We start from the raw sequence: 26,666 nt of genomic DNA on the forward strand, positions 1-26,666 counted from the left end.
CCGCTAGCTCAAGATCAGAATTAAAGAAAGTGAAGTTGAATCGGAAGAGAAAATATCAGTGTGTCACATATAGAAAGTGTAAATAGTATTTTATGACACTTTAGCTGGGAGCAGGTCAAACACATTTCTTACTGGAGTCAAGGACAAAAACATTTGAAAATCACAGCTCTATAGGGCTGAGACTAGTCTGCAGAGGGGACTTTGGGTAAGGCCATTATGCTTTCCTTCTAGGTTGTTCTCCTCTACTCTAGCCTCCTTTTGCCCTAAATAAGGCTCTCAAACAATGCAAGTCTTACAACTAAACTCCTCCCACTTGAACCCCAGCACTGGGCCTGGAGTAAGCCAAGTTCCCTGAAACATCATGTCTTTGCTTATAGGATAACACTTTGCGTGTCTGAAATCATTGAGGAATGTAAGCGGTTCATCTATTATAAGGGTATCTAAATGCGAACTTTCATGGAATAGAAGCTGATATAAATATATTTTTTCTCTGCACGCTCCTTAAGGATAAGAGCCTTCTGAGAAAATAGCAGCACCCTGACAGGTAGAGGTCCTCAGTAACCGCTCATTGAACTTTGCTGGTCTGATGACTGGGTTTTCTCTCCTGCCCTGTCCTGTGGAAACTGATACCCACATGTTGTTTCTTGGGTGGTATAACTGCCCTCTTTGTGGAATGTCTTCAGTATTTTCTCTCATAACAAGGATAAATCTCTAGCAGGAGAAAATGTACACTCTGGAAATAATAGTGCACTGGGGAAAGGTTCAGTTAGAGAGTTCACATAAAGCAGTTGGCACAGTGCTGGGTACCCGCTAAGTGCTCAGTAATGTGGACTGTTGCCATTATTAAGTAAACAGTGTAAAGACAGAACAACACAGAAAAAAAATTGTTGGCTCTTTTGTCACTTCACAAGAAGAGCCAGGGCCTTTAGCACTTAGCTGGGTGGTTCTGTTTATTAAGTAACCATTAGTGAATTGATTTTCTTTTCTTTCTTTCTTTTTTTTTTTTTTTTGCGGTACGCGGGCCTCTCACTGTTGTGGCCTCTCCTGTTGCGGAGCACAGGCTCCGGAAGCGCAGGCTCAGAGGCCATGGCTTATGGGCCCAGCCGCTCCGCGGCATGTGGGATCTTCCCAGACCCGGGCACGAACCCATGTCCCCTGCATCGGCAGGCAGACTCTCAACCACTGCGCCACCAGGGAAGCCCTAGTGAATTGATTTTTAAGTGATACCATGGATTCTCAGGACCCCTGACCCCCCACTTTTGTATGTCTTCTCTGTGCACTCTCTTTACCCAGATAATGCAGAGCAGGCTTTCCACCAGGTTGTGAAGCAAGAGCGGGCTCATGAGCTCTGGTGCTGATTCCTCTGAAATTGCAATCTCTGTGGTTTTGTTCAGGGGGGCTCTTGCCCTGGACTTGGATGGTATTCTGAGACAGAATCATGGCTTCCCAAGCAGTTAATCAGGGATTCTCAACCTCAGCACAACTGACACTTGGGGCAGGATAATTCTTTGCTGTAGGGGTTAGCCTGTGCATTGCAGGATGTTCAGCAACATCTTTGGCCTCTGTTCACTAGATTCCAGTCGCATCTTCCTCCTCCACCAAGCTGTAACATCCAAAACAGTTTTCAGACATTACCAAATGGCCCCTGGGTTCAAAATGGCCCCAACCAAGAATCACTGAGCTAAATTAAGGACAAAAAGGCAAGATAATAGTCTTAAAATACACCAGTCTTAAGTGACTTTAATTAGTTACATATATTTTAGGACTTACCGAGTAGACATGCTTAAAGGACACTTTTGCAAGGTTTATTAGTATTGTGTCATGAATAACATAATTTAAAATGTCTCACCTTTTAAAATGCAGCGTGAATCAAGAAATCACTCAACCTGATTCCCTCACACTCCACGCACAAGCCTTGCCTTCTGCTTACAACGTACTTCCCTTTCTGGGCAAACTCCTACTCACCCTCCAACACCCAGCTCAAATGTCACATCCTTTTAAAGAATTCCATGTGTTCCAGTGGTATTTTATGTATATCTTCTACCACCATATTTACATATTATTATAATTATTCATAGGTCTGTCTCCCCAGCAAGGGTAGGAACTATGTCTTACTCACTTTTCCACCTCTAGCCCTTGGTACAGTGCCTGTCACAAAGCTTTTCCACAGCTGGTTGTCAGAGAGTCAGTGTGGAAGCTGCAAATCTGAGTTTCAATCCTACTCCGCTCCTTATTAACTATAGGACTTTAGACAAGGCATTTAACTCTCAAAAATGCTGTTTCTCCACCCATAAGATGAAGATAATAGTATTTACAACTTGATGGTTTTAGTGATTTCAAAACAATGTTGTGATTTAAAAACACCGAGTTACATCAATGCCTCTTTGAGAAATGAGCTGTGGCTGACCATGGGTTAGAATATATGAAGTCCCTCCTTCGAGTTTTGTAGCTGGGCAGAGTGTAGTTCAGACACCTTGGGGAAATGTTGTGCGTTATTACTTAATTATGATTGTGTAATAATTTAATAGTGATTTTCATTAATATATTTTTTCAAAGAATTGTGTACTTCAACTCCCAGAAATATATCCAAGGGGCTTCATTCAGGGCTGGAAGGAGGCCTAAGAACCACCATTATTTGTATGTTACTGTTCATGGGACCTCATTAGCACCACAGGCTGAAGAGGCCTGGTGACACTGGCTTATGTCCTCATAAATTGGGTGCTGCTCTAGGGAACATTAATCATACTCCTGTGATTCATCTGCTCTCTGCTTGTTCCATTGGAAAGCAACCAGGAACAGAAAGCTCATGGACTCTGGGGCCAGATAATCCACTTGTTAATGTATAATCTTTAGTAAATTGTTTAACCTCTCCAAGCCTCATTTTTCTCATCTTTTAAAAATGGGATGAAGAATAATTGTTCTCATAGTTGTTTTGAAAATGAAAAGAGGTCACATACAATGGATTTTTGGCACAGTGAAACTACTGTGTATGATACTATAATGATGGAGACGTGTCATTATACATTTGTCCAAACCCACAGAATGTACAACACCAAGAGTGAACCCAAGTATAAGCTATAGTCTTGAGGTGATTGTGATGTGTCAGTGCAGGTTCATCAGTTGTAACAAATGTACCACTCTAGTTGGGGATGTTGATAACTGTGGAGGCTACGCATGTGTGGGAGCAGGGGGTAAACTGGAAATCTCTGTACCTTCCCCTCAGTTTTGTTGTGAACCTAAAACTTCTAAAAATTAAACTCTATTAAAAAAAAAGAGGTCACATATATAAAACATCTAATACATGCCTGGCTCATATGAAGTACTTGCCCAATATCAGCTACATTTTGTTCACAGATGACATAGTGCATTTCAAACATCACTCAGCTGTCTGTCCACCATGTGGAATATATCTGGCTTGCCTCCTTACTGTCAAAGGCTCTGGTATAAAGAACTTGAACCCATGTCAGGAATTATTCCAGTATTAGTAGCGGTATTATTATTGCCTAGTAATAATAATCATATTAATGACGATATCAACCACAGTGAACAGGTATTAAACATTAGTGTGCCTACATTTTTCTACATGCTTCATACACACTACTCAACAAACCTATGCAGGAAGTTCTATTCTTAACCCCACTTAACAGATTAACTGAGGCACAGATGGGTTAATTATGCCATGTCTCACAGTTGAAAGGTGGGGCAGCCAGACCTGAAAACCACAGACATCTGCCACCAGAGTGCATCTTTTTAACCACTGGGCCTAACTGATGGCCGTTCATTGTTTTGTTCACTGGCTCAACAAACACACAGTGAACAGTTATTTTGCTCTAGGCACTGAAACTCTGGAGATAAATAAGACATAAGTCCTCAAAGAGTTCACAATCTAGTGTGCAGGACAGATATGTGAACAGATTTTCCATGAAATGGGATAGGAACAACAACAGAGGTCGATGTTACATACAGGGGAAGCACCCTAGTGGCAGTGGTGGGTTCTCTGGGTTATACCCTCCTGAGAAAGGGCCCCTGGAGTGGATTAAATAGAGGAACAGCCTGCCACAGCAATGAGTACTTGGCAGCTGGGGTGGCTGGTCAGACACAGGTAACCCCTGATAAACTTAGTCTGAAACCGACTTAGAGATAATGTAGCTTGTCATTAGTCACTGGGCCCATAATTTTACTACTTGGTATCTTTGTCTGGGAAAAGAACAATAATCAAATATCATGTGACTCAGAAGCTAGGCAGTTGCTTATATTGTTCTCATTATCAATGGAACTGATAAACTGTGAAGCAGGTACTCAACTTGTTCTATAGAAATAAAAAAGTGCTGTACTTTGACGTGTACGTTCTATGATGAGACTGTGTTTTCCGTGGTAGGCTGCAAAATGGTGATCTCAAGGTTTGTTCTGAGCAGGAGGGAATTAGAAAGAAATGTTTCAGATTATGTCCTTCCTCTGTGAGTGCTTGTTTTCTGAGTTGTTAGGGAAAATGTGAAATGGCAAGACTCCTCAGGAAGGCTGCCCCACCGAGCATATGTTTGTGCTCTTCTCATTTTCAGTGATGTCCTGGAAGAGAACTGTGACCTTGGAGAAAAAGCCATTGTTCCAGGAACGCCCATCTATAATGCATTGTGGCTTTCAACCAATACATCACTTAAGGGATGGAAAATCCGTATGCGTCCTCAGTGCCTCGGGGTTTCCAAATGAGCAGAGAAATGAGCTTCTCTGGATTCCAGTGTTGCAGTTTGGCAATACAGGCCTTTCCCTGCAAAAAAAAAAAAAAAAAAGAAAGAAAGTTGTGAATTTAAGGGAGACTTCTTACATAGATCTCCTTGGTAGCTGGGTTAAAATGTGGAGGAATTGTAAGCATTTAAAAACACCAATAAGAGCTAATTCCAAGCATGGTGAATTTGCCTTCATTATGAAACAATGTCTTGTGTTGTGAAGGGAGATATTACACAGGGATGTGATGGTGACTTGGAAAGAAGAGGGGCTGATGAGGGAACAGGAGGACTGCTGAGGGGGAAAGCCATGCAGAGCTGATGCTTTCTGTTGTAGCTACAGACTCAGCATGGCAAGGGGCTTTTTTTTTTTTTTTTTTTTTTTTTTGCGGTACGCGGGCCTTTCACTGCCGTGGCCTCTCCCGTTGCGGAGCACAGGCTCCGGACGCGCAGGCTCAGCAGCCATGGCTCACCGGCCCAGTCGCTCCGCGGCATGTGGGATCCTCCCGGACCGGGGCACGAACCCATGTCCCCTGCATCGGCAGGCGGACTCTCAACCACTGCGCCACAAGGGAAGCCCGGCAAGGGGCTTTTAAATGATCTGGACCAGTGCCGCTCCTCTTTTTTCTCTGCACCAAACACTTGACAGACACAAAATATTTGTAGTAGAAATCATTGCAGGGCTGGGTATCAGAACCGGGGTGGAGGTGGGCGCATTGGGAGGAAAGGGATGAGGTGGGGAAGGGAAGCAAGGCGGTTCTAAAAACAACCCAGCCAGGTGAGCGGGCACTTGCCTCCTGAGCCTCCCAGGAGTCATTACTGCTCCAGGGAGCCGCTCTCCTTTGGGACTGCTGTGACTGAGGCCACCACCCCTCAAGGGTTACACTGGGTCATACGTAGGCCACTCCTCCACGTCTGCTGGCCCTAAGTTCTCTGGAATTCCGCCAAACACACCTGCTATCCCTTCCTACGTGACCGTTCTTCAAATACCAGGAGTCAGATCCCTTCTAAGACTCCTTTTCTACATGAAACTTCTGCTATTTTTTTTTTTCTTACCCATCCTACACTCTCATCCCTCAGGACGCCGCTATGTGCCAGGTGAGGCCAGGTAACCTGAAAAACAAATCCATGAAACTGTGTCAGTCAGTGGTAATAAGTTACTCTTATGTCTACAATCGCAAAACAGGAAGAGGCCTTAGAGGTCAGCTCAACCCAACTCCACATTGATACGTGGAAAAAAATGGAGGTTCAGTTGTTGGTGGGTAAATTAGGACCAACATGCAAATTTCTGAACCCTCAGCATAGCAGGGCATGTGCCAGACCACATTCCCGGGAAACATTTTAACAGGCAGCAAATCAAAGTTTAAGGCGGGATTAACTAACAGCGCGATAAAGAATCCAGCCTGCTGTAGTTTTTGCCTCTTTCGGCACACTCCATATAATTTACTTTTACAAAATAAGATCCTCCCGAAACTAGTGGGTCTCCTAAGGATGTTTTTTTCTTACTATTAACCTGATAGTTTGTGGTTGTTACTGTTTTGTGGGTAAAATACTCACACAAAGTGAGTTGTTCTTCCCCTTGTTTTCGGTTGGTGGTATTTTACCTTCAAAGACGTAGCTCTATGGATGCAACTTATTTCCAAAATTGAAAAATCCTCAAAGGACCAAATAACAGTAAAGTGTGGGATTGTATTACGTAGCAGGTGTATCATTCCCTATGAAGGAAGGAGAGAGGAAAAAAATTCAAAGCAATATTATTGGTGTGAACAGTTTGCTGAAAATACACAAAAAGTTCATATAATTCTTTTAAATGAACTTTTAATTTAGAATAGTTTAAGATTTACAAAAAATTGCAAGGATAGTACAGAGAGTTCCATATAGCCCACACCCAATTTCTCCTATTATTAACATTTTACATTAATATGATACATGTAACACAATTATGAACTAATATTGATGCATTATTATTATTAACCAAAGTTCTTTCTTTATTCAGATTTCCTTTGTTTTTATCTAATGTTCTTTTTCCGTTCCAGGGTTCCACCCAGGATATAACATTACATTTAGTCATCGTGTCTTGGCTATGACAGTTTCTTAGACTTTCCTTGTTTTTGGTGACAATTGTGAGAAGTATTGGCCAGGTGGGTTTTTTTCCCCAACTTTTGTGGTTTTTTTGGCCACGTGGCGTGGCTTGCAGGATCTCAGTTCCCCGACCAGGGATTGAACCTGGACCATGGCAGTGAAAGCCAGGAAAAGCCAGGAATCCTAACCATGAGGCCACCAGGGAACTCCCACCGGCCAAGTATTTTCTGAGTCTCTCAATTGGGACTTGTCTGATTTTTCCTTATGATTAGAGTGGGATTATGGGTTTTATGGAAGATGATCTAAGAGGCAAAGCGCAGTTCTCAGCAATTGTATCAGGAGTATATGCTACCCACATGACATAGCTGTTGTTAATCTGGATCACTTAGCTGAGGTAGTATTTATCAAGTTTTTCCACCATAAAGTTATTCTTTTTCCCCCCTTTCCATACTGTACTCTTTGGAAAGAAGTTGCTATTTGTAGCCCACACATAAGGAATAAGGAGTTATGCTCCGCCTCCTATGATCCATTTGGAGTTAATTTTTGTGAAATGTATAAGGTCTTTGTCTAGTTTTATTTATTTTTGCATATGGATGTCCAATCGTTACAGCACTGTTTAAAAACTATCCTTTGAATTGCCTTTGTGCCTTTGTAAAAATCAGTTGACTATATTTGTGTGGGCAATTCATTTGACATTGAAGGTACACTTGAGAGTGATTCTTGAGAAAATTAGTTGACTTTGATTTTATTTCCACTAGTCTGTGTAATTTCATTTTATTAAAATCTTTTATCTCCACACAGGTAACTGTCATCTCAGCCTTTGCAAGTGGCTTCTCTTAATAAGAAACGAAAAATCTTCAATTTTCTCTTCCGTAGGTAAGATTAATAGAAAGGAATTTTAGAAAACCTCCACTCTCCCGGTATTGTTTATCTTTTGAGAAAAGGGAAGATGCCTGTGAATGACTTAAGATCAAACAGCTGGCAAGTGGTAGCACCACTAACCAATGATCAATGATTCATCGAGGACTCCAGCCAGGACTGTCACCCCGCATGGTCTCCTAATTTGAACAGAGGCTTCTGTCTCTTCAGATCATTTTCTCCAGTCATACTAATTCATAAATATACATACTTCTCAGGTGACTGAGTAAACAAATCCTCCACAAGGCTAACCAGAAAACTAGCCCAGGGGAAATCACCCTGGGAAGGTTGGTTAGAGCAAAGCACTAACGAGGCAACTCCTGAGTTCTTGCATCCCGGGAGACAGCTTATTTTTGATCTGCATCCAAATGGCACCTATAAAATCTCTTAAGTTTCTGGTCACAAAAGGAACTCAATGAGAAAATGCTGGATTTTATATGTGCCATCCACTACTATTATTGGGAAATATAGCTCAATAGCTCAACGGGCACATCCTGTGGATACTGTTAGGAAGATAATTTTCACATGAGAAAAACAATAGTGCACCTAACCTTGTGTGGGTGGGCATTATATTAGGTGAGTATTTTGTTCACAAGCAAATAGACATATGGAGAGATGATGAACCACTCAATAAATGGAAGGAGAAACTTGACATTTTGATTCCACAGAATTTCTTAAATATATTAAATAGATTTGTGAAGCTATGAATAGTTAGGTCTGTATGCTAAACAGTTAGATCACAAGATGCTTCCTAGTCTTTCATACATCATCCAAAGCAGCAAAAATGATCTTGGACGGTGAATGGAGGGGTTAATTTTATTCTTTCATTAAACTTTATTCAGATCTACTGCCCTAACCATCTTGCCAATTCTTTTAAAATATATTTGACTTTAAAACATTTCTCCATTATCTCCAAAATCATTATAATTAATTATAAAAGTCATCATTTGTTAACCCCCTACTGTGTGCATAATATTATCTTAAGCATATTTATGCTCATTAGTCGCATGCAGTCTTCACTTCAGTTCTATGAGGTGCATTACATCATTGTTTTCATTTTGAGTGATTAAGAAAACGACAACAACCCTGTAGTTTATGTTCAAAATTGTTTTGACTTGTGCTTACTGCGTCCCAGTCAAAACTCTAACTTCTTTATGTCCCTGATCACAGCTAGCTGCCCACGAGATTGAGTCATTTCAGTAATTCATACTACTATGAAAATGATGACAGATGTTTATCTGTATAGAAGATTTGGAGAAATCAAATCTAATGGTAGATTTTTATGTCAGTGAAAAGACATTGTTGGCAAAGGGAGTGCAGGAGACAGAGAAGGATTTCATACCTTCCTTTCAAATACACTTCTTAAATGTTTACCTGGTAAGATGGAAAACCAGGTATGTGTGTCTATCAATAAGAACAGCGTGTATTAGAGAATGAAGACTTGGCTTCTTCAGGGAGTACTGCTGGAAAGAGTAGAGACCTATGTATGTGGTGGGATTTTCTGTCAAGGGTTATCTACCCACAGGTGGGATAAGTGAATTAACTGTAGTTCTGCAGCTAAGAATTCACAGGTTACAATTATAATAATTAGAGCATGTCCAGGAAAAGGTTTACAAAAATAACTTAGGTGATGGTTAGTATTGGGTACTATTTTTGGTCAAATATACATCCTTGTTTTTATTTTCTATTTTTCTTCCACTTAAAATTAGACACATTTCTTCTTGGTCTTTTGTACTTTAGACAGACATTATTGGGCAGCGTGGATTCAAAAATACATCTCTATTCAGTTTAGGCTAAATTGGAACTCTCACATTCTTATGGTTTGGGGCTATGAGAAAACAGAAGAACATTTTGGTGACCTGAATAATTTGACCTGTCGGGATTCTACATCATTTTAACCAAAACATATACTATCTATGGCTACTGTAGTTGTACAAGACGCATACCGTATATAGTGTTGTGATTAAAAGTGAGGGCTCTGGAGTCGGGACTATCTGAGTTCAAATTCTAGCTCTGCCATTTACTAGTCATGTGACCATAAACATTTGTTTAACTACCTTGTACCTCAGTTTCCTCATTTGTAAAGTGAGAGCAATAATAGTACTTTTTTCATAGGATCGCTGTGAGAAATCAAAGAATCACTTAGAACAATGCTTGGTACAAAATAATCATTCATGTTTGTAGCCACATAATTTTGAAAAAGATGAGACAAATTATTAACAACAGGAAAATGTGATCGTGATGAAAGTGACAATAGGGCTTATAATTATGAAGGCAAGTTGTGGAGTTATAAAAATCTTTCCCTTATAGAATATTCTTGGTTTGGTCACATACACACACACATAAAAAGAGTTTGGTAAATTCCAGCTATAGTTTTTTCTTTAATTCAACAACTATTTATTGAGCATCTACTATGTTCAGGCATTTTATTAGGCACTGGGAATTCAGCAATGAAGAAAGCAAACTCCTGTCCTCATTGGAGATTATATATATTAAGGAGAGATATAGAAAATACAGACATGAATAATGGGAATTCCCTGGCTGTCCAGTGGTTAGGACTCGGCACTTTCACTGAAGTAGCCTGGGGTTCAATCCCTGGTCGGGGAACTAAAATCCTGCAAGCTGCACAGTGTTGCACTCCACAGTTCATATCTGTAGTTTTAACTAATAATATACATTCTTTTCATCTATTTTTCTTGAGCATGTTAATCATACTTAATATCTGGATCAATATCTCTTTGTATCTTTTGTTTGCTTTTTGATTTACAATGTTGTGTTAATTTCTGCTGTAAAGCGAAGTGACTCAGTTATACATACATTCTTTTTCATATTCTTTTCCATTGTGGTTTATCACAGGATATTGAATACTGTGCTATACAGTAAGACCTTGTTGTTTATCCATTCTATGTATAATATTTAGCATCTACTAATCCCAAACTTCCAACCTATTCCCCTCCACCCCCCTTGGCAACCACAAGTTGGTTCTCTATGTCTGTTTCTGTTTCATAGATAAGTTCATTTGTGTCATATTTTGGATTCCACATGTAAGTAATATATGGTATTTATCTTTTTCGGACTTACTTCACTTAGTATGATAATCTCTAGGTCCATCCATGTTACTGCAAATGGCATTATTTCATTCTTTTTTATGGATGAGTAGTAAACCATTGTATATATGTCCCACATCTTCTTTATCCATTCATCTGTCAATGGACATTTAGGTTGTTTCCATGTCTTGGCTATTGTAAATAGTGCTTCTATGAACATAGGAGTGTATGGATCCTTTCAAATTATAGTTTTGTCTGAATATATGCCCAGGAGTGAGATTTCTGGATCATATGGCAACTCCATTTTCAGTTTTTTGAGGAACCTCCATACTGTTTTCCACAGTGGCTGCAGCAAATTTTAAAATTAATTTTTATTGGAGTATAGTTGCTTTACAATGTTGTGTTAGTTTCTACTGTACAGCACAGTGAATCAGCTATATGTATAAATATAGCCCCTCTTTTGTTGGATTTCCTTCCCAGTTAGGTCACCACAGAGCATTAAGTAGAGTTCTATTACTATCTTTCTCTTTATGGTTTTAGTACTTGTTTCTGTGTCCTGCAATGCCTGGGAAATTTTGATCCAATTTGATCCAGACATAGTATTTTAAAGATTAGAGGGCTTTGGGGTAAAATCTTCCTCCAGAGAGGCTTTACCCCTTCTACTAGGGAGCTGATTACTTTAATCCAATCAGAGGTAGAACCAACTGCAGGCTGCATTACAGATTTTTATATTTAGACTTTATTTTTTAGAGCAGTTTTAAGTTCACAGAAAAACTGAGCAGAAAGTACTGAGTTCCCATTTGCCTCTTGCCCGCACCCTTGCATAGCCTCCTTCATTATCAACGTCCCTCACCAGAGTGATACATTTTTTTTAAATTTATTTTATCGAAGTATAGTTGACTTACAATGTTGCATTACTTTCTACCGTACAGAAAAGTGATTCAGTTATATATATACAAACATATATATATAAACACGTGTATATATATATATATATACACACACACACATATATATATATGTGTATATATATATATATATATATATACTTTTTCATATTCTTTTCCACTGTGGTTTATCACAGGGTATTGTATATAGTTCCTTATGCTACACAGTAGGAGCTTGTTGTTACCTATTCTACATATAATAGTTTGCATCTGCTCATCCCAAACTTCCTGTCCACCCCTCCCCCACCTCCACCCCCTTGGCAACCACAAGTCTGTTTTCTATGTCTGTGAGTCTGTTTTGTAGATAAGTTCATTTGTGCCATATTTTAGATTCCACAGATAAGTGATATCATATGGTATTTGTCTTTCTCCTTCTGACTTACTTCATTTAGTATGATAAACTCTAGATCCATCCATGCTGCTGTCAGTGGCATTACTTCATTCTTTTTTATGGCTGAGTAGCATTCCATTGTATATATGTACCACATCCTTTTTGTCCTAGAATGGTACTTTTTTTTTTTTTACTAGGGATGATTCTACATTGACACATTATTATCACCCAAAGTCCAGAGTTTATGTTAGGGTTAACTCTTGGTGTTGTACATTCTACAGGCCTTGACAAATGTATAATGACATGTATCCATCATTATAGTGTCATACAGAGTAGTTTCACTGCCCTAAAAAATCCCTTGTGTTCCACTTATTCATCTCTCCGTACCCCTAACTCCTGGCAACTACTGATCTTTCTATTGTCTTCATAGTTTTGCCTTTTCCAGAATGACATATAGTGCATTACAGTTTTTGTGAGACTCTTTTACATCTCTGATCTGTCCCTGTTCCTAGAGAGTAGCCCTCTGCTATAGACTGAATGTTTATGTCCACCCCAAATTCATATGTTGAAACCCTAACCCCCAATGTGATGGCAATAGGAGGTGCAGTCTTGAGAGGTGATTTGGTCATGACGGTGGAGCCCTCATGAATGTGATTAGTGCCCTTATAAAAGAGACCCTGCAGAGCTCCCTCATCCCTTCTGACAAGGGAGGACACAGCAAAAAGATGGTCATCTATGAACAAGGAAGTTGGCTCTGGCCAGACACTGAATCTGCCAGAGTCTTTTATTTATTTACTTATATTTTGGGCCGTGTTGGGTCTTCGTTGCTGTGCACGGGTTTTCTCTATTTGCGGTGAGTGGGGGCTACTCCTTATTGTGGTGTGCGGGCTTCTCATTGTGGTGTCTGCCAGAGTCTTGATCTTGAACTTTCCAACCTCCAGAACTGTGAGAAATAAATGTTTGCTGTTTAAGTCACACAACCCGACCCAACTAAAACACCCTCCTGGAGTTCCACCTGAGGACTTGGGGTGCTCACTGTAGCCCTGTCCTCCTGTGAGTCTTTTAAGTTTGCAAAATCTCTGTTCTACTTTATAGAGACTTTCTATTTAGTTTAACATCTTGATCCATGTAGTGTCAGAACCTGGGAAAACAGGTCAAGTGTCAGACTCGGTTTTCCAGACACCCTTCTCACTGGCATCCCAGCCTCACAGGATTCTGATTTTTCTCTCCAGCCCCACAAACTGCCGACAATTCTGCTGCCTTCTCTGCCCCTTGGTGATCTCCTGCCCAAATCTCTGGCTTAGATTCCTGGCCCCTTGCCAGGTACTCAGAACTGGCAAGTGCCCCCAAAGAAAACTCGACTGCAGAATGCCAGCACTCCTGTCCAAGTTTCGTCTTTCTCCAGAATCTTATTGCTCAAGTCTGAGTTTCCCCAGCAGTTCTTCAATGCCTTCAAACAGGTACTGTTCTGGGTATTTTGTCCAGCTTTTCTAGTCATTCTCAGTGAAAGCATTGGCTTTCATCTCAGCTGAAAGCAAAAGTCTTGACATACATTCCTGACAGATGCTTCTGTATTTTCTCATTTATTCTGTTAAGATTGACAAATAATAGAAACAGTTTAGCCAAGCAATCTACCTACATGCTTGATTTTATGGATGATTTGTCATTCACAAGTATAAATCTGTACTTTAATTTAGGATGTTGCTATATTATTAACATATTTGATCATCTGTTGTGTAAATACTTATGAATGTTTTCATGAATTTATAAATGAATATCTGGTGGTGAATAATCACCATATTTGTGTACTATACATGAATTTCAACTGACCAATAGAAATATAATTTTTTTAAACTGAGGTATAGTAGATTTACAATTTTGTATTAGTTTCTGATAATTTTATTTTATTTTTTTGTAACTCAAATTACTTTCAATCTTGAGCTTCATTTTACTTGGGTGGCAGAAACTAATCTCAGTCAATGTGGGGATTTCCCTAGGACTGTGTTTAAATAATGAGGGACTTACATAGTGTCAAACCATCAGGGATGGGCGGGATCTCAGTGTCATCTGTCCATGATGTATCTGCCACACGGGCATCATCTGTTCATGATGTATTCACTGACATGGCACCATCCTGTCTCCCCACTCAGTGGTCTACTCTGGCATTTCTTGACCTTCATTCTTATCTATGAGGCTCCTTTAGATCCACTGGCTCTCTCTGTTTACCTTGTTTTCATCCATGAATGCAAAGGAAACTTCCCAGGGCTCCTGAACCATTCCAGTGGGATGAAATGATCCCAACTGTCTAGACACACTATCTATTTTTTCTATAGGACTTTGATGCCTTCCTGGAGCTGAGCTCTGACTCTCTTTTGGATCAATCTTCCAGATTTATGGGAGAGATAGAGGTATGCTTCACAATGCTTTGCTCCAATATTTTGTTTATGCCGTAAGCCCTTTGAATTTTCCTAACAACCGAAACATTTGAAACTCAAAATCCTGGCAGAGTTTGCTTTCTGTTGTCCCATGCATTCCCTGAAGCCATAATAACAGATTAGTCTAGCTGAAAAAGGGAAAATGAAATACTGGAGAGAAAAACAAAGCAAAACATTGGTTACTATTTCAAAAAAAATTACCGTGCTACGTGTGTTTTCATTCCATAAACCCTTACTTTCTTACTGAGCACCTCATCTACGCCAGGCAATATGCAAGACACCAGACTATCATGATAAATGAGACACAGTCCTCAGCTCAGCTACCACCAGACGGAACACAGACAAGAAAGAGGCAATTTCAAGACTTCTGGTTAAAATATGGCAGAGTAAACATGTTTACTCACCCTCCCTCCCAAAATTACATAAAAGTAACAGTAAAGAGTTTTTTAAGAAACCATGAACATATAAAGACAAAAAATGAAATACTTGTAAGTAGAGTATATGGCAGCAATGGAATGTTGGAAACTAGAAAGAGATGGACTAGTGATAAAACTGATTAATAATTGAAACCAAAGCTGGCAGTAAGGAAAGCTAAGAAGAAGGCTAATTTGAACTACAGGATCTCGGAAATATTTAGAGATATTAGAGTAGGGGGTGCAGGTGTTGCTGGCAATGGGAGGATTCATTGCTGGTCTATAAAAGAAATGAACTGGCAGCCAAACTTCTTTTATACTTTCCTGGTGAGAGTGTGGTTGAGTCATCTGTGGGAAGCTAGCTAAAAACAAAAGCAAAGAAACAAACAAGAAACAATGTAAAACCTAGTCAGACCTGCTGTATAAAAAAAAAAAATTAAATTAAAAAATTAAAAAAAACAAAGAAACAAAAACCTAGTCAGATCACCTACAGGGATGTATACCAGTCTATTCCAGGCAGTTTTTAAAAATTGCTTTATTTTTAAATATGAGCAGACAACAGTGTTTTAAATTGTAATGTAGTCAAATGCATTAGTTTTCCTCTTATGATCTGTTATTCGTGGTCTTAATTTCTTTGTTAATGTAATGTCAAAACAAAGTAGAGTGAAACAATTGCTAAAAAGCACGTGTAGTATGTTACTAATTACATTGAAATGGAAACATATCAAGAAATACTACACATTGTTTTTCATTAGATACATGAATATATAAGGGATAATAACAATAGTAATACTATTCTGTGTCTACAATATTTTATTTCTTTATTTTAAAATCTGTTTAATTAAGGTATGAATTGTAACAAAGTTTAATTGGGAACAAAGTATCCCTTTTTACTTTTCTATAATTTGAGATATTTCATAGTTAAAAGAAGATAAATAGGCAGCCACAATACCCTGAGGCAAGGCTTACCATAGAGGAAGGTACTTGGTGTTGGGGAACCCATAGAAAGGCAGATTGCTGGGTGGCTAGGGAAGAGTTGGAAGGGAGTGATGGCATGCAGTCTACAACCCAAGGGAAACACTGGCAGTGCTGGAGCGGGGGAAGCGGGGGCGGGGGGGGGGGCACCAGGAGTGGTGGAGCTGTGTTTCCCTAAGAAAGTTAGGGGCATTTGTGGTATGTGTGTTGGGGGAAATAGTGAAGATCCTATAAAACCAAGTTCTGTGAGTCTGGATCTCATCCCCAGGAAAAGGTGAAGCATAAAGAGGGCTGAGCATCAGGGCCAGGGAAGGACCCTGGAGACCTAGTGAGGAACCTGGTGTCAGTATGTAATTGGCAGGAGCTCAAATTCTTTACAAAGGGGTTTTCCCCTAACATGATGCCTTCCTGTCTCAGCGGGCTATAGTGTTTTTGCCTTTTCCCCTTCCCCACAGCAGAGGGGAGGGAGGAGCCCTTGTTCCTAATTGCTTTCCCCTCGTGTCGCAGCCCCTGGCCTTCTAAAGTCTCCGCTAAGCGTGCCCAATGCTCCCTTCCTGTTCCATCAGCCGATCCCACCTGTCTCTCAGGCAGCCCCAGTTTGCAACTGTGAAGGCCTTGTCAATATGTTTTTTCTTTCTTAGTCTCCTTTCTAAGCCCAAACCCTTCCTCCTCTGTCCTTGCGGGGTTCCTGCACGCTGAGTCGCCCGCGGAGCCCTCTAATTCCTGCCCACTGCCCTGACTCCTTTGCTCTGCCTGCCGGCCTTTCTGCTGCATGGCAGATCCCCTTCCTGCAACGTGTGCTTGAGCAGAGCAGTGTCCCAAGTGAGCAGAGGTAGACGTTGATTTTCCTATCCAAGCCAGCTTGACAGACAAGGCAGGGCTTGTGCTATGAATCAGAGGGTATTTATCATGGCTCAGGGGCTGGGGTTTACTTTTCTCAAAGGTAATTTTGGGAAAATATTTGGAAATATTTACCTTCTTTCACTTGTGTGATGTGAAAGCTCTTTCTATTTGGTGTTCTGAATTCCCTGTTTACACCTTCTAAAAGAGAGGTTATCCATCCAAAGGGGAAACATGATTTGGTTTTGGTGTTATGCACTACTTTTTTTTTTTTTTATGTTGTCTTTTTTAGATTGAGGTAAAATTTACATATAGTAAAATGAATATAAGTAAATTGTGATTTTTAATCAATATCTACACCCATGTAGTTATAATCCAATCAAGATAGAGAAGCTTTCCATCCTTCCCAGGAAATTCTTTTGCTCCTCTTTTAGTTAACTTCACTCCTACAGCAAACTACTCTTGATTTCTCTCAGCTTAGCGTAGTTTTCATGTTCCTGAACTTCATAAAAATGGGATCAGATAGAATCTGTCCTTCTTGTGTCTTGCTTCTTTCTCTTTTGTTCAACACGTTTTTGAGATTATTCCTGTTGTGTTCTTTTTTTACTGCTGAATACCATCCCATTATATGAATATACCGCAATTCATTTATATATTCTCATTGTGATAGACATTTCAGCTGTTCCTATACACTAGTGTAAACTAACTGTGTAGAAAGATGTAGAACTTTTCTTTATAGTGGAGAGTGTTCTTTATAAAATCAAAATTACATTAAAATTACTTGTAACTAGTAGTTACAAGTGAGGAAAGTGGGAGGAGCAAGAGGGTAGGGGATTAAGAGGTACAAACTATTAGGTATAAAATAAAATAACCGGGCTTCCCTGGTGGCGCAGTGGTTGAGAGTCTGCCTGCTGATGCAGGGGACGCGGGTTCGTGCCCCGGTCCGGGCAGATCCCACATGCCGCGGAGCGGCTGGGCCCGTGAGCCATGGCCGCTGAGCCTGCGCGTCCGGAGCCTGTGCTCCGCAACAGGAGAGGCCACAACAGTGAGAGCCCCGCGTACCGCAAAAAAATAAAAAAATAAAAAAAATAAAATAATCTACAAGGTTATATTGTACAACACGCGGAATATAGCCAATATTTTATAACAACTATAAATGGAGTATAACCTTTAAAAATTGTGAATCACTATATTGTACACCTGTAACTTATATAATACTGTATAGCACCTATACTTCAATTTTAAACAATTACATCCCTAGCTGATTATCTAACATACTGGAATTAGAGTCTCTGTATCTTATAGACTCTTCTATTATTGGAAAAATAGAAGCTTGAATGTCAAGATCCTTGTGGCCCTACTCCCCAGTTTCCTGAGTCAGCTGGCTTCTGGGAGTTCCCTGGCGGTCCAGTGGTTAGGACTCCACGCTCTCACTGCCAAGGGCCCGGGGTTCAATCCCTGGTTGGGGAACGAAGATCCTGCAAGCCATGCGGCACGGCCAAAAAAAAAGAAAAAGAAATGTCTTGATGTTTCCTCAACTCCCATCCTGAGTCTTTAAGGCCATATTAAATAATAATAATAGAATTTTGAACTGTTACTCTGCATATTACTGTATGAACATTGAGTAGTTAATCCACTAAAAATATAATTAGTTTTACCGTGTTTCAAAAAGAAACTGGAGGAATAAAAGACAGTTCCTGGGTATTGTTTAAAGACCCCTGGAGGCTTGAGCTAGGAGGACTGAGCACCCCACACTTGAAACTTGGGTCTGGAATTTCGTTCATGCTGACCTTTGCAGGTAAACTGTTTGAACTGGTTTTCTATTGCTCTGTCACAAAGTACCCCAAAACTAACTTGGTGACTGAAAACAGTAAACACTTTTTATTTCATCATTTGTGTGGGTCTGAAGTTCAGGAGGAGCTTAGCCGGGTGGATGAGCTCAGGGTCTGTTGTGAGATTGCCGTCAAGGTGTCGGCACACGTGGCCAGAGAGGAGCCTTAAGAGAAAATTGAGAAGAAGATGCTTAGCGATGGGCCTTGAAGGAGGAACGGCAGCTCACCAGGGAAACTGAAAGAAAGAATGTGTTTGAGGCAGGCAGAGGCGGTAAATGCAAAATAAGAACCTTTTTTTTTTTTTTTTTTTTGTGGTACGCGGGCCTCTCACTGTTGTGGCCTCTCCCGTTGCGGAGCGCAGGCTCCGGACTCGCAGGCTCAGCGACCATGGCTCACGGGCCCAGCCACTCCGCGGCATGTGGGATCTTCCCGGACCGGGGCACGAACCCGTGTCCCCTGCATCGGCAGGTGGACTCTCAACCACTGTGCCACCAGGGAAGCCCAAAATAGGAATTTTTATGTGGTTCATTAGCAAGAAAGTAGAGAGTGCAGTAAAGTTGGAGGAAAAACTCAGGAAGGCCACAGTAACATCTTGCTAAAGAATTCTGAATATTTCCCGCAAGCAATTTGGATCTGCAAAAAATCTGTTGATTTCAAGCATGAAGTAACACAATCAAATGCGCATTTAGAAGACAAATTAGAGAGAGGGAAAATTAAGAGGCCAGTAGAAAATGATTGCAAAGCAAATGGGTGGAAGGGAGCCGGAACAAGACAAGGAAGGGTGTTATTAGAATCTACCGCCTTAGATGTGGTGGTGCGAGGGGCTGGCGAGGGAAAGTGAAGGATCCAGAAGTATTGCCGGGATTCTGCATCAGTGACTGCTTAACAGTGATGTCTTTAACCAGGACAGGGAGTGTGGAAGAAGCTGGTCTTGAAGGAAAAATGGTAAGTTCGGTTTGGGCATGTTGCTTGTGAGTTACCTGTGGCCCATCCTGGCTGAGACATGAGAAGCAGGCAGGGAGCATGTAAGCCTAGAGTGCAGGAGAGAGGTCTGAGCTGAAGATGAGGATTTGGAAGTGTCCTTTGTTGTGGCCGGGCCTGCTGGAGGCTGGGTGACACGGTAATGAATGAACATGGAGCTGTGGCTCAGCAAGGAACCCCTTATATAGGTTAGTGGTTCTCAGCTGGGGACAATTTTGCCCTGCAGGGGACTTTTGCCAATGTTGGGAGACATTTTTATTTCTCACAACAGGGGCGGTGGAGGGGGTACTACTGACAGTGGGTAGAGGGTGGAGAGGCTGTTACCAGAAAACTGGGTTTGCCTCTTGGTGGGTATTGAGCCAAAAGACACAATCAGCCAAAGAGCAGGAGAAAGAAAGATTTATTATTACTTGCAGCAAGTAAGGAGAACACCGGGGATCTGTCCCAAAGGTCCTGGGATATCCTGGGATATCTCCCAGGATAGCAAAATTGGGGAAGTTTTAAGCTAAGGGTACATGCAAATTAATGAAGGGGCTTGAGCAGAGGAGAATTCAGTGTAGAATTGGGGCAAAGGTTGACGGAGTCCAAGCTTTACTTGACTGAAGTCAGAAAACGTCAACATCATCATTCCATCCTCCGCCTGGGTGGGTGCTTTATTTCCTGCAGAACTCAAAGATATATATCGGATTGTTATGTGTATCCCTGGAGGAGGACCTAGGACTCTATTTCATGCTGAACTATTATTTCTTGTAGCCATGTTTTTGCCACAAGAAGAAAGCTGGTCTCTGAGAGAGGAAAATGAGACAGAGAGAGCTAAGAGTGTGTGATCAGTCATACTTTCCCTTTATTGGCATTTCTGTTTCTGTTTTTCTTTTTTAACTTCTATGAAATTAATGTGGGAAGGAAGGATCCTGCTTCCATAAAGTTGAAGTTAGCACTCACTTCCCAAGACCTTGAAGTATGACTGATGACATGCTCTTAGCTCTCTCTCTTTTTACCAAAACTAGCTTGAGCTGCGTTTCTGTCACTTGAAACTAAGAAAGTCCTGACTTAAACAGCTTTGTTAATTTAGCCTGAGAAGAAGCTAGTGAAAGGAAAAGATTTAAATACAGATGAGAATAAGATCATTATCCTGGAGGATGAACCTTAAACCTTGGGTAGGAAGAGGGTCCTCTCACCTTCTGAGTAAGAAAGAAGGAGGTAAGAATGGGCATGGGTGAAGATGAGTTTGTAGGTGTAGGGTGAGAATTCAGGGCAAGGAGACTGGCTGAGTAGGAATTAATGTCATCTGCTGGGAGAAAGGATGAGGGCTAGAATCTTAAGGAGAGCAGTGAAGATTAAAATAAATATGATGGAAAAAGAGCTGAGCAGGGACATATTAAAGGGTCACTAAGAAACGCCAAGGGCCCAGTTGAGACGGAAGACTCCAAATCTGTTTCATGGCCACTCTATGGTATGATTTTGTTGTGTCCAACTGTCCTCAGCAGCCTGCATGTAGGGGCAGATGATGATGGGGTAGCAGTTACTTGGATGTGTGAAGAGAGTAGACTGGAGGAAAGTGACAAGACTGTGGGGAAATGACTTACTCTATAGGCCATAGGTAGGATAGACAGGGAACGAAGCAGGAGAAAGGATGGGTGGTAGTCTGGGTGGGAAGAGAGGCTAGGGGTGGGTGAAGTCTGAGAGTACTAGCAGATGTGGCTGGAATGCCAGGAGAACATGGAGGAAAGGAGGGAGCTTCTGGGGGTGGGAATTAGTAAGGTTTTAGAGGAGGAACCGTGTAGAGAATGGCAGTGTTCAGGGTGTGAGAGAGCGAACCCTCATTCCCTCTCATCCAAATAATAAGGTTGCATAAAGGGGAAAAAAATAACACTACTTCCATCCATCTCGTGCCTTGATATCCCCGTTAGGCTGACTTCTGGGAAGGACACCACCCTCCTGCCCTCCTTCTCCCAGCCCTCCACGCTGCACATACACACCCACCCGGTGGCAAAGGCTTTCCTTGTTTAAGCCTACTTCCTACTCTTACCTCCTACCCTAAGGTTAACAGAATTCTGCTGTGTCATCTCATTTAATCTGCTAGACTGAGCACTGTAATTAGACAGATTCTATCTTTTCTTTTTTTTTTTGAATCACTGTATCCTGAGTGCCTATGACAGGGTGTGGCACACAATAAAGTTGTTGAATGAATGAAGATAAACTTCAGATAAAGAAACCAGTGCTGAGAGTACCATAAACTGGCCCCAGAAATGGGAGTGGGCTGGGGGTAGGGGACCAGTGCTGAGAAGCTGGCTGTTGATGGGTCAAGCCTGCTGCAGTGGAGCAGTGGATGCAGAGGGACTTAATTTGGGTTTTTAAGTGGGATGGGTGGGGACTGAATCATCAGCATGGAAGAGATGAGGGTGGGGTTTCGTGGTGAGAGTTTTTTGGAAGGAGAAAGAGGGATGAGAAATTGAAACCAGTCTTCCTGTTATTTTTAGGCATTAAACAAGTGAGCTCATCTAATCCTAGCCACCACCCCAAATTAGGAAAAATCAAATCATTGTCCAAGGTCACACACTACTAAGATCATAAAGCAAAACTTTACCCACCCGGGGATGAGTCCTCCCCAGAATTCAGAATCCCTGTCTGGGACTACATCTATTCCACTGGCAAAATTCTCTCTTACAAGGTTTCCTTTTCACTTTTTTTTATATCTTCCTAGTCATTTTGAATATCAACGGTTTGCAGTTAATAACCCACACCACAGTGGATTCAGTCAGCCATTCACGCATCCATTCAAAACATTCACTGCGCTGCTATGAGCAGGTACTGAGTGTTCCTAAGGGCACTGTGCTAGGTGTTGGGGACTCAGCAATGAACAAGAGAGACAGGATGCTTGTCCTTTTATAAACAGGCTGAGTAGTTTGGGGTTTCTTTTTACTAATTGCTCTGAAGATCTTAATCAAGCTTAAAAATCCTTCCTGAAAGATTCCTATCAGAAACTTTTTTTACCTAATTATTTACCCAAGACCTATATTCCAGTCTCCTGCTAGGGAAGCTGACTTACATGTTACTGGATAAACACAAATATTGTTTTGAATAAAAACAGTGGAAGGCCTTCTAAAGATAAAAATCTCCTGAGGAGTCTCTGCTTTTAATTTCTGGTGAGCACGTGGATCTCAATAAGGGGAGATTATTAAAGAGTCTCCTCATAATTTCACGCTGTTGGCTCAGGATGAGTTTCTGAAAGTAAATCTGGACCTATTTCTCCAAAGGACATTACAACCACTTTAAGTCTAAAGGGCAAGGTCGGGGAGTGGGGTGGGGGGGCACTAGAATGCTGGCTACGTTCCAGTATTACTTCTGGGAGGTAGAAGTGATGGTGAAAATGGACAGGGCAGAATCTGCAGAAGAATGAGGCCTCACCTTCTCACCCTGGGAGGTTCAGGGATGGATGAGATGAGGCCACGTAGACGGCTTGAATTAAATTCCAAATGGTGCTTCTGGAGTCTTTGGCCACATCAGATGGGGGCCGTGGGAGCCTGCATATGGAGAGGAGTATAGAGGGTGGGAGTCTCATTTTGCTGTACTTGATAGGGGCCACTGATGGGAGACTCTAGTAGAGGAAGGATAGGAGGGAACCAGGAAGCATCAGCTTGGCCCTGGAGAGTTGGGGCCTGCCAGGCCTGAGGGATTGGCTGGTGATAGGACAGGTCCTGATGCATGGGGCAGTGGGACCATCAGAGAGTAATTTGTTTTAAATGTGAGAGTAGGGGCTGAATCATCAGGTTAGGAGCCGAGAATGGTAGTGAGGGTTTTTCAAAGGAGGAAGAACTGTGGAGGAATGAAACCAATCGTCTTATAATTGCTAGGCATTTTTACAAATTAGCTCATTTAATCCTTAATTTCTTGCAATTCACTATCTTGTCTTCTTTTCTTCTTCTTTAAGTAATCATAATTTGTAACAACTATATTTATTCAATGAAATAAATTTAAAAAGAAGACTAATTGAGAATTTTATATTCTAAAAAACAAGACTAACTCTTCTAGAATTAGGGAAAATTGTTTTACTTATACAAAGCCTAATACTCATTTTTTTTCTCTTTATGCATCAGTATAATTAAGGGAAGCAGTAGGTCAATGAATATATGATGAAAATATTAGATTTGAGACATGTAGAAATTACAACACAAGGAAGCTAGACCTGTTTAGAATAAATTGGCTAGTTCCTGAATGATCCAAATAATTGAGGTAAAGAGGGAAATCAGGAAAGTCTCCAGTTTACAAATAAATTGAGGTTCAAAAATGTGTTTGGGGACTTCCCCTGGTGGTTCAGGGGTTAGGACTCTGTGCTTGCACTGCAGGGTACGTGGGTTCTATTCCTGGTCGGGGAACTAAGATCCCACAAGCTGCGTGGCTTGGCCAAAAAAAAAACAAGAACAAAAATGGGTTTGTAAATTAGTTATCTGAGATTTGGTACATTTCCCCAATGGAAAGAAAATTTTAGGTATGGCTGTAACCTGATAGCTGATTATCTCATCAGAAAATAGCTGAAATCCATTATTTGTACACAAGAACTGTACAGCAAACAAACCAAAATTATCACAAAATACTTAAAATTAATGCAACATAAAGACAACGCACTAAGAAGACTTTAATTTTAAATTCAAGAAAGAGAAAGTTTAATTAGGAGGTTGAAAGAGTTAACTGAAGAATCTGGTGGAGAGTCTGAGGATGCCCTTTGGACACTGAGTAGGGACTTTTGGGCTAGATGACAGATACTGTTTTTAAGACATAATAAAGGAGATTTTCTGAGTGCCCATCATTTATACCACCCAGTAGGTAAAAAACACCACTCATTCAAAATCCATCAATTAAATATACCATTCAAAGCAGAGTCTTTAGGTGGTAGTTTTTATGCACTTTGCACTCCAGCCATTTTAGAAATTCAATTCACACACACACAAAGGCACTCTCCTTCTTTTGGTTTTGCTGTTCACTTAACCAGATCACCCTTTCTCCTCTTCATTTCCTGACAAAATATCCTCCCTCGAAGCCTAATTCAAATGACACATCCATCAATTTTTTAAAATCCCTTGACAAAATATTAGCTGTCTCTCTTCTGAAACCAGTTGCATTTTGATTACATTTTATGCATCTCATTTATGATTTACAGTTTGTCTCCCATTGTAGTATTTGTATTCATGCTCTGTCTGTAATGTTAATGGGAGTAGACTCTTGTGTAGGCCTTCTCCACAGCTTCAGACCACCTTTGCAAAACAGTGTTCCCCTCAGCCTGATTCCCCAGCTCCATTTAATTTTTTTTATAGAAGACTTCATACTGGACATAATAGGTATTTTTTATTGTCTGTCCCCTCCCCCAGAATGTATGACTTATGAGGGCAGGGACTTTGTTTCATTTACTGCATTACCCTATCCCCAGTGCCTAGAACTGCACCCGGCCCACAGTAGGAACTGAATAAATCCATGTAACTGGAAGTGAAAGAAATACCAACTGGGGTATGTATATCAAAACACTGAGTCTAATAATTCATTAATTCTATCACTATTTACCTGCAGGACACAGCAAGTCATTAACCTGTGATGGGCATCATTTTCCTATAAAATCAACAACATCGTTAAACATAGGATTGCTGAGCTCTGGTGTCATTCCATTACTCTGAGAGTAGAAACTGAGAGAGATGATGAAGTAAAGGACTTCAAGTAAGTGGATGTGTGAGGGGAAAAGAATGCTCCAGGCCACACTGAAGGAGCTACTCTTGGTGAAGGTCAGAGAGAAAATGATAAGCAGAAGTGAGGAGAAAAAGATGCAGAGGAAAGGGCTGCCTTCAGACTCCTTTGCCTGTCAACAGTGCTCTGGGAGAGGTGCTCAAAGCAGAGAGGAGATGTGCTCAAACTAGGGAGCCTGAGGCCACGTAGAGAAGCCGGCTGCTTGGGAAGAGGCTTCCAGGGAAGAGGAAAGGCAAGATGAAAGGGGAGTGTGCGCGCGCGCGCGTGCGTGCGTGTGTGTGTGTGGCGAGCTCCACATGCTTTGCAATTTTGCCTTCTCTCCAGCAAACAATCACTCTGCTGTGACTTTGTCAAGGCCTGATTAAGCGTGTGGCTCATATGTGAAAGCAAATGAGAAGTTCTATCTATACAAAGAACACATTCGTTCTACATTTAATTTATGACAAAAGCTCTTCTTTATTCCCCAAAGCAGACTAGATTCTTATCTCTTACCTTGAATCTCCACAGCACTTTGCGCTTCTCATCCTAGAATATCTTACTGCGTCTAGGGTTGCCGGCTTCTGTCCTCTTGCTTCCCGGCGCCCGCCCGGTGCCGCCCCTCTCGCCACGCTAGTAAGTCTGAGGAGGGCACTGTCTTTCTGTCTTTGCATTCTCTGCACCAGCCTAGTACAATCTCCTGTAGTGTCTGTCTCCGTCTGTCTTTCTCTCTCTCATACTCATGTATTTTACGTTTAACTAATAATAGGGAATGGCTCAAATTTAAGTTATTTGAAAGTTCTAGGCTGGTTCTGAAAATAGGAACCGATCCCAGGCGGAGGTTTCTAAATTTCCCAAGCAAGTCACCATCGAGATATATACATTTAAGAGAAGGCCATCTAGGAAGCAACGATTGACACTTTTTTTTTTAAACAAACTTAAAAATAAACTTGGGAATTCTAAACCGTGGTCAAAGACGCGCTGTCCTTGCCCGCAGAGACTGTCTGGTCTTCACGCCCCTACACCGTTAAGGCCGAGCACCGGGTGAGGCCCGCGTTCCTGCGGCCACAGAGGGGAGGGAGGCCCCAGCGATCCCAAACACGGAGTCCTGGACAACTCCCCACGCCCTCCCGCTGCGCGAAGGCCAGGCTGTCCCCGGGGCCCTCAGGGAGCCGCGCCCCTCCCAGGCTGCGAGAACTCGGACCGGCCGGGCTCCACGCAGGCGCACTGAAGCCCGGGCAGGGGCGTGTCGGAGGCACGCAGGGATGGGCCGGCGGGGGCGGGGCGGGGCCGATGCCGTTTCCGTTGCCTGGAATCCCCAGAAAGCAGCTGCCTGGAGCGTTCTCTGCCCGCGTCTCTGCCAGCCCTCTGCGCCGCCGCTCTCCCGGAGGTTCAGGTCTGGGTGAGTGAGAGCGCGCCTAGCCCGCCGAGGGCA

At 41.6% G+C, this 26,666-nt stretch overlaps 1 protein-coding gene and 1 long non-coding RNA gene across 2 annotated transcripts in view; one reads left to right on the forward strand and one right to left on the reverse strand.

The window, feature by feature from the left end:
* Window positions 1-1,730: 1,730 nt before the first annotated feature.
* LOC115857334 (uncharacterized) lies at window positions 1,731-26,587 on the reverse strand. The gene is made up of 4 exons (XR_004041224.2): window positions 25,748-26,587; window positions 6,326-6,436; window positions 5,778-5,834; window positions 1,731-4,765 (listed from the first exon to the last, which is right to left on the reverse strand). It is a non-coding gene; the product is annotated as an uncharacterized lncRNA (long non-coding RNA).
* The window catches only part of ANXA5 (annexin A5), a 29,934-nt gene continuing 29,755 nt past the window's right edge, over window positions 26,488-26,666 (forward strand). Inside the window, exon 1 of the mRNA XM_030863951.3 lies at window positions 26,488-26,633. The gene's annotated coding sequence lies outside the window, so the exon portion shown is untranslated. The remainder of the gene's footprint in view (window positions 26,634-26,666) is intronic.

This window comes from Globicephala melas, chromosome 5, assembly GCF_963455315.2.
Source record: "Globicephala melas chromosome 5, mGloMel1.2, whole genome shotgun sequence".
In the NCBI taxonomy this organism is placed as follows: domain Eukaryota; kingdom Metazoa; phylum Chordata; class Mammalia; order Artiodactyla; family Delphinidae; genus Globicephala; species Globicephala melas.